Genomic DNA, 9,321 nt, shown 5'->3' on the forward strand with positions numbered 1-9,321 from the left:
CTCCTCCCTCTCCCTACCACACTCCTCCTGCTCCTCCCTCTCCCTACCACACTCCTCCTGCTCCTCCCTCTCCCTACCACACTCCTCCTGCTCCTCCCTCTCCCTACCACACTCCTCCTGCTCCTCTCTCTCCCTACCACACTCCTCCTGCTCCTCCCTCTCCCTACCACACTCCTCCTGCTCCTCCCTCTCCCTACCACACTCCTCCTGCTCCTCCCTCTCCCTACCACACTCCTCCTGCTCCTCCACGCTCCTCCCTCTCCCTACCACACTCCTCCTGCTCCTCCCTCTCCCTACCACACTCCTCCTGCTCCTCCTCCCTACCACACTCCTCCTGCTCCTCCCTCTCCCTACCACACTCCTCCTGCTCCTCCCTCTCCCTACCACACTCCTCCTGCTCCTCACGCTCCTCCTCTCCTACCACACTCCTCCTGCTCCTCCCTCTCCCTACCACACTCCTCCTGCTCCTCCACGCTCCTCCCTCTCCCTACCACACTCCTCCTGCTCCTCCCTCTCCCTACCACACTCCTCCTGCTCCTCCACGCTCCTCCCTCTCCCTACCACACTCCTCCTGCTCCTCCACGCTCCTCCCTCTCCCTACCACACTCCTCTGCTCCTCCTGCTCCTCCCTCTCCCTACAACACTCCTCCTGCTCCTCCCTCTCCCTACCACACTCCTCCTGCTACTCCCTCTCCCTACCACACTCCTCCTGCTCCTCCTGCTCCTCCCTCTCCCTACCACACTCCTCCTGCTCCTCCCTCTCCCTACCACACTCCTCCTGCTCCTCCCTCTCCCTACCACACTCCTCCTGCTCATCCACGCTCCTCCCTCTCCCTACCACACTCCTCCTGCTCCTCCCTCTCCCTACCACACTCCTCCTGCTCCTCCCTCTCCCTACCACACTCCTCCTGCTCCTCCCTCTCCCTACCACACTCCTCCTGCTCCTCCCTCTCCCTACCACACTCCTCCTGCTACTCCCTCTCCCTACCACACTCCTCCTGCTCCTCCCTCTCCCTACCACACTCCTCCTGCTCCTCCCTCTCCCTACCACACTCCTCCTGCTACTCCCTCTCCCTACCACACTCCTCCTGCTCCTCCCTCTCCCTACCACACTCCTCCTGCTCCTCCCTCTCCCTACCACACTCCTCCTGCTACTCCCTCTCCCTACCACACTCCTCCTGCTCCCTCCACTCCTCCACGCTCCTCCCTCTCCCTACCACACTCCTCCTGCTCCTCCCTCTCCCTACCACACTCCTCCTGCTCCTCCCTCTCCCTACCACACTCCTCCTGCTCCTCCCTCTCCCTACCACACTCCTCCTGCTCCTCCCTCTCCCTACCACACTCCTCCTGCTCCTCTCTCTCCCTACCACACTCCTCCTGCTCCTCCCTCTCCCTACCACACTCCTCCTGCTCCTCCCTCTCCCTACCACACTCCTCCTGCTCCTCCCTCTCCCTACCACACTCCTCCTGCTCCTCCCTCTCCCTACCACACTCCTCCTGCTCCTCCCTCTCCCTACCACACTCCTCCTGCTCCTCCCTCTCCCTACCACACTCCTCCTGCTCCTCCACGCTCCTCCCTCTCCCTACCACACTCCTCCTGCTCCTCCCTCTCCCTACCACACTCCTCCTGCTCCTCCTGCTCCTCCCTCTCCCTACCACACTCCTCCTGCTCCTCCCTCTCCCTACCACACTCCTCCTGCTCCTCCCTCTCCCTACCACACTCCTCCTGCTCCTCCACGCTCCTCCCTCTCCCTACCACACTCCTCCTGCTCCTCCTGCTCCTCCCTCTCCCTACCACACTCCTCCACGCTCCTCCCTCTCCCTACCACACTCCTCCTGCTCCTCCCTCTCCCTACCACACTCCTCCTGCTCCTCCCTCTCCCTACCACACTCCTCCTGCTCCTCCCTCTCCCTACCACACTCCTCCTGCTCCTCCACGCTCCTCCCTCTCCCTACCACACTCCTCCTGCTCCTCCTGCTCCTCCCTCTCCCTACCACACTCCTCCACGCTCCTCCCTCTCCCTACCACACTCCTCCTGCTCCTCCCTCTCCCTACCACACTCCTCCTGCTCCTTCCAATCCTCCCTCTCCCTACCACACTCCTCCTGCTCCTCCCTCTCCCTACCACACTCCTCCTGCTCCTCCCTCTCCCTACCACACTCCTCCTGCTCCTCCCTCTCCCTACCACACTCCTCCTGCTCCTCCCTCTCCCTACCACACTCCTCCACGCTCCTCCCTCTCCCTACCACACTCCTCCTGCTCCTCCCTCTCCCTACCACACTCCTCCTGCTCCTCCCTCTCCCTACCACACTCCTCCTGCTCCTCCCTCTCCCTACCACACTCCTCCTGCTCCTCCCTCTCCCTACCACACTCCTCCTGCTCCTCCCTCTCCCTACCACACTCCTCCTGCTCCTCCCTCTCCCTACCACACTCCTCCTGCTACTCCCTCTCCCTACCACACTCCTCCTGCTCCTCCCTCTCCCTACCACACTCCTCCTGCTCCTCCCTCTCCCTACCACACTCCTCCTGCTCCTCCCTCTCCCTACCACACTCCTCCTGCTCCTCCACGCTCCTCCCTCTCCCTACCACACTCCTCCTGCTCCTCCCTCTCCCTACCACACTCCTCCTGCTCCTCCACGCTCCTCCCTCTCCCTACCACACTCCTCCTGCTCCTCCCTCTCCCTACCACACTCCTCCTGCTCCTCCCTCTCCCTACCACACTCCTCCTGCTCCTCCCTCTCCCTACCACACTCCTCCTGCTCCATGCTCCTCCCTCTCCCTACCACACTCCTCCTGCTCCTCCCTCTCCCTACCACACTCCTCCTGCTCCTCCCTCTCCCTACCACACTCCTCCTGCTCCTCCACGCTCCTCCCTCTCCCTACCACACTCCTCCTGCTCCTCACGCTCCTCCCTCTCCCTACCACACTCCTCCTGCTCCTCCCTCTCCCTACCACACTCCTCCTGCTCCTCCCTCTCCCTACCACACTCCTCCTGCTCCTCCCTCTCCCTACCACACTCCTCCTGCTCCTCCCTCTCCCTACCACACTCCTCCTGCTCCTCCTGCTCCTCCCTCTCCCTACCACACTCCTCCTGCTCCTCTCTCTCCCTACCACACTCCTCCTGCTCCTCCCTCTCCCTACCACACTCCTCCTGCTCCTCCCTCTCCCTACCACACTCCTCCTGCTCCTCCCTCTCCCTACCACACTCCTCCTGCTCCTCCCTCTCCCTACCACACTCCTCCTGCTCCTCCCTCTCCCTACCACACTCCTCCTGCTCCTCCACGCTCCTCCCTCTCCCTACCACACTCCTCCTGCTCCTCCCTCTCCCTACCACACTCCTCCTGCTCCTCCCTCTCCCTACCACACTTCTCCTGCTCCTCCCTCTCCCTACCACACTCCTCCTGCTCCTCCACGCTCCTCCCTCTCCCTACCACACTCCTCCTGCTCCTCCCTCTCCCTACCACACTCCTCCTGCTCCTCCCTCTCCCTACCACACTCCTCCTGCTCCTCCACGCTCCTCCCTCTCCCTACCACACTCCTCCTGCTCCTCCCTCTCCCTACCACACTCCTCCTGCTCCTCCCTCTCCCTACCACACTCCTCCTGCTCCTCCCTCTCCCTACCACACTCCTCCTGCTCCTCCCTCTCCCTACCACACTCCTCCTGCTCCTCCCTCTCCCTAAGACACTCCTCCTGCTCCTCCACGCTCCTCCCTCTCCCTACCACACTCCTCCTGCTCCTCCCTCTCCCTACCACACTCCTCCTGCTCCCTCCACTCCTCCATGCTCCTCCCTCTCCCTACCACACTCCTCCTGCTCCTCCCTCTCCCTACCACACTCCTCCTGCTCCTCCCTCTCCCTACCACACTCCTCCTGCTCCTCCCTCTCCCTACCACACTCCTCCTGCTCCTCCCTCTCCCTACCACACTCCTCCTGCTCCTCCCTCTCCCTACCACACTCCTCCTGCTCCTCCCTCTCCCTAAGACACTCCTCCTGCTCCTCCACGCTCCTCCCTCTCCCTACCACACTCCTCCTGCTCCTCCCTCTCCCTACCACACTCCTCCTGCTCCCTCCACTCCTCCATGCTCCTCCCTCTCCCTACCACACTCCTCCTGCTCCTCCCTCTCCCTACCACACTCCTCCTGCTCCTCCCTCTCCCTACCACACTCCTCCTGCTCCTCCCTCTCCCTACCACACTCCTCCTGCTCCTCCCTCTCCCTACCACACTCCTCCTGCTCCTCCCTCTCCCTACCACACTCCTCCTGCTCCTCCCTCTCCCTACCACACTCCTCCTGCTCCTCCCTCTCCCTAAGACACTCCTCCTGCTCCTCCACGCTCCTCCCTCTCCCTACCACACTCCTCCTGCTCCTCCCTCTCCCTACCACACTCCTCCTGCTCCCTCCACTCCTCCATGCTCCTCCCTCTCCCTACCACACTCCTCCTGCTCCTCCCTCTCCCTACCACACTCCTCCTGCTCCTCCCTCTCCCTACCACACTCCTCCTGCTCCTCCCTCTCCCTACCACACTCCTCCTGCTCCTCCCTCTCCCTACCACACTCCTCCTGCTCCTCCCTCTCCCTACCACACTCCTCCTGCTCCTCCCTCTCCCTACCACACTCCTCCTGCTCCTCCCTCTCCCTACCACACTCCTCCTGCTCCTCCCTCTCCCTACCACACTCCTCCTGCTCCTCCACGCTCCTCCCTCTCCCTACCACACTCCTCCTGCTCCTCCCTCTCCCTGTCACACTCCTCCTGCTACTCCCTCTCCCTACCACACTCCTCCTGCTACTCCCTCTCCCTACCACACTCCTCCTGCTCCCTCCACTCCTCCACGCTCCTCCCTCTCCCTACCACACTCCTCCTGCTCCTCCACGCTCCTCCCTCTCCCTACCACACTCCTCCTGCTCCTCCCTCTCCCTGTCACACTCCTCCTGCTCCTCCCTCTCCCTACCACACTCCTCCTGCTCCTCCCTCTCCCTACCACACTCCTCCTGCTCCTCCCTCTCCCTGCTCCTCTCACCTGTGGTCATTTGGACCTGGGCGTGTTTTTGTTCTGTATCTGTTATTTCAGAGAGTAATAAAAAGACCCTGTGATGAACAGATATGAATGGATGAGTGTGTATTTCAACAGAATTGCTTATTAAAACCAGCTTGACATGTCATTCTAGAACTCAGCTATCTGATTCATTTGAAGACTGAGCTACAACAACAACTCCAGGTTCCTTATGGCATGATGCATGTGGCTTGCTGTCTTACCCTATGGGGCACATGTGTAGCATATAATTAAGCAAAAAACCACGAGAGGCTGTGTTTTATAGTGATTTTATAACAGCTAGGGGGCGTTGTTAGGCACGACGCGAAGCGGATAACACTATAACACACAGCCTCGAGTGGTTTATTGCTTTTATACAACGGTTACTACAGCTATTAGTGTAAAATAGACACACAGCAATGTAAAATATTAACATTTATTCAAAACGAAGCATCATTCCCTCAATTCCGCCGAGCAAAATAGTTCCCCTAACAAATGGGTTGCCAAGCAACAACAACAACAACAACTACAATGCATTGGATCAAATGGGAGGCGCATTAAAATTGAAAATGGAATGATATGCGGTCCCAGGTGTGTGTTACAAAGTATTTTAACACGGCTTCCAGCCAATCAGAATCAAGAACCAGAACTAACCGTTGTATAATGGGGAGTTTTGACCTCTGAAGAGGTACTAACAAGATGGGAGAGTGTTTAACTCACCCGTTCGTTATAAAAGAGGCTGATCAATCATATGAAAATGTGTATTTAACTATGTTAAATGACCTGTGTGTGTGTGTGTGTGTGTGTGTGTGTGTGTGTGTGTGTGTGTGTGTGTGTGTGTGTGTGTGAGTGAGTGTGTGTGTGTGTGTGAGTGTGTGTGTGAGTGAGTGTGTGTGTGTGAGTGTGAGTTCTGTGTGATTTCTGCATGATGGGGATCAAAACACTACTAATGAGTTGCCTCATCTTCACACCTTGGCTTATTTTGACTCTTGTATTGCATCAGATCATTACGTTACAAACAAAACAACATTGCAAGCATAATATTCTAAACTAACAACTAATGAGACAATGACTTGAATTATGTCTCACTGTAGGCTGTGTCTTGAGTGATCTAAGTTCCTGATGGAAAGTGTAGATCTGTACACTATCATGGACAGCCACTCTTTTAGGATCACGGTTGTGTGTGTATGGTGCTTTTGTTAAGTGTACTGTATGCCCCTATGTGTGTGTGTGTGTGTGTGTGTGTGTGTGTGTGTGTGTGTGTGTAAGTGGACTGCACTTATATAGCTTTACAATGGCATCTCATTCATCCATTCACACACACATTCACACACCAATGGCGGGAGCTGCCATGCCAGGTGCTAGCCTGCTCATTGGGAGTGATTTGGGGCTCAGTGTCTCGCCCAAGGACACTTTGACATGTGGACAGGAGGAAACAGGACAAACCACAAACCCTACGGTCATTGGACAACCCACTCTACCTCCTGAGCCACAGAGACACCTGAGACACCATTTAAGATGTAATGCATCATCCCCAACATGGGCGGCAGCAGTGAGTAGACTAAACAAAGCGGAGAACGCCGAATCGCCGGTAGAAGAAGACAGTCGATGCGCTGTGGATATTAGACATTTAAGTGTACAAATTTGCCTTTTATTTGAAAGGTGGGGGACTACAAACTGTAGCGACCTCGGAGAAAAGGCTTTCATCTTTCCAACGATGTGTTTACTTTGGTGAGTAACGAAACGGTTTTGTCTGTAGACTCGGACGAGCGGGCCGAGGAAGCGCATTCATAGGTAAATTGCATTGAGAGTAACAGGGCGTTATCTGTAGGATATCGCCCTGGACCAGGTCTAGGGCCAACTTAGAACCTAATACTTTTTGGGACAGCTCCGAATCACAGGGCAGATCCATTATTTTTCACCACAAGTATATTTTTGACATGTCTCCTCTAAGTAGGCCTATTAGTATCCTAATGTCACTGTGCGCTGATGCATTAACGGGCAGGGCTATGCGATCTCTGAGGGCTCTTCTAGTTGTCTTTAGTGCCATTAAAGGTCTGCTCTGCTTTTAAATGTAGCTACTGGTATGTCTTGGTTTTATTACACAAGGGAATAATAACATAACATTACATAACATTTCAGTTAGCTTTCTTCAAACATGCAATATTGTGTAATGATGATTTATGATGTTGATTACACACTGTGCAGGGACAGTAGCTCCAGTCAGGGTCAAAGGTTGTTCCCTCCCTCTCCTGCCCTGTTTAAATCCAGAGAAGATCTGCACAGGATCACAGGACCACTAAACCGCTGGCCATGTCAAAGACCACACCCCAAACACAGAGTGGTGAGTCAACTACACACACACACACACACACACACACACACACACACGCAATCTCTCTCACTCTCACTAAGTGAAAATGTAGCATATTCAAATCTAGCTTTATCAATGCTGATCTTAATATTTGATGTCATCAAGCCGGCAGTTCCTCACATCAAGTAATATGAAATTAATCATAATAATTAATGAAGGCATGTATCCATTAGACCATCCTTCTGGCAACAATCATGTGAACTCACAACTCAGAAACAGACAATAACTGTTCATTAAGCTTGACTATTGTGAATGTGTAATTCACCATTTCAAAGATATTTGCTTGTGTGTTTGTAAGGTTCAGAGAGTAATACTGTATATCTCCATGGCAATACCCCACTATTCACTTGAGGCTGTGGGTAGCAAAGGAGTGGCACATTAAAGACTGGTGATCGGTTACTAAAGGGACACCTAGACAGACATGCGTACTGCACAGTTACCGTATGTGCAGGTACAGTATGTGAGTAGTGTATGGGTATACAGAACAACAGATCTGGTTGGCTAATGGAACTAACAGTAGCAATGAAAAAGGAGTGGAACAGCGCAAATAGCAATGGGTGAAACAGCCCAACCTACAGTGAAGTTACCACGAAAGCACCTGCTGTGCTTGGTGTTCTGTTATGAATCATCCTGGTTATTATCAGCCCAGAATCACTGCAGAGCTGACAGACCTGTTATGAATCATCCTGGTTATTATCAGTCCAGAATCACTGCAGAGCTGACAGACCTGTTATGAATCATCCTGGTTATTATCAGAATCACTGCAGAGCTGACAGACCTGTTATGAATCATCCTGGTTATTATCAGAATCACTGCAGAACTGACAGACCTGTGATGAATCATCCTGGTTATTAATAACTGACAGACCCAACTGGACTAATGGACCTGTAGTATAAGGAGTACCCCTTGTGTCAACACTTCTGTTTTACTGTATCTCAAAATTGCATAATAGATTGTAGGTTTTCTGAATGTCACTGGTGTTATGTAGCATACGACTGATAACAGTGATAAAAAGGAGTGCTGTTTAGAACTATTTGTCTTTTTATGGGAGGTTTGTAACCCCTCTTGGGAACTTGAAAGGGTTCTTGTAGCACTGAGGTGTAAACAAAATAAAATATAGTCAGTGTCCCACGCACACCATTTCCCCATCCTCCAACATTCCTTCCAGACAGTGGAACAGATCATAAGACTGCACACAGAGAGAGATGGCGTTGATGTTCTGGTTCAGCTACTTCCTGTAGTAATAAATCATAAGACTGCACACAGAGAGAGATGGCGTTGATGGTCTGTTTCAGCTACTTCCTGTAGTAATAAATCATAAGACTGCACACAGAGAGAGATGGCGTTGATGTTCTGTTTCAGCTACTTCCTGTAGTAATCGTTTCAACCCATGGATGTGCTCCTGGCCCACACGGTTACAACTGCATCAATGTAAAATATTATAATGAAGTTGTTAACCTGTGTGATTATAAGGTCTTTGAGAGGGACATCAGTGTGCTGGGAGAACACATGGTTAACAACCTCCTTGACCTGCTTCTGACCGGTACACATTCATAACGGCTCAAAGTCCCTGAAGTAATAAAAAAGACATTCATGGGCAGGGTTAACTGTCTGTGTGTGTGTGTGTGTGTGTGTGTGTGTGTGTGTGTGTGTGTGTGTGCGTGCTTGTGTGCGTGTGTATGTGTGCGTGTGTGTGTGTGTGTGTGCGTTCATGTGTGTGTGTTTATAGCTTGGGCGTATTACATTTTCCAGACTGGCTGTATATCATTTCTTGTTTGTGTTACATCGCGTACTACAGTAGTCCTAACCCTAACCCTCACCCTAACCCTAGTCCTTACCTCTCCGGTATTCAGTTAGGCCGGAGACGCAGATCTAAAAGAATCTGAGATCAGCTGCACCTCTAAGCTCAGCCATCAGAA

Source organism: Borostomias antarcticus (assembly GCF_949987555.1).
Source record: "Borostomias antarcticus genome assembly, contig: scaffold_72, whole genome shotgun sequence".
Taxonomy (NCBI): domain Eukaryota; kingdom Metazoa; phylum Chordata; class Actinopteri; order Stomiiformes; family Stomiidae; genus Borostomias; species Borostomias antarcticus.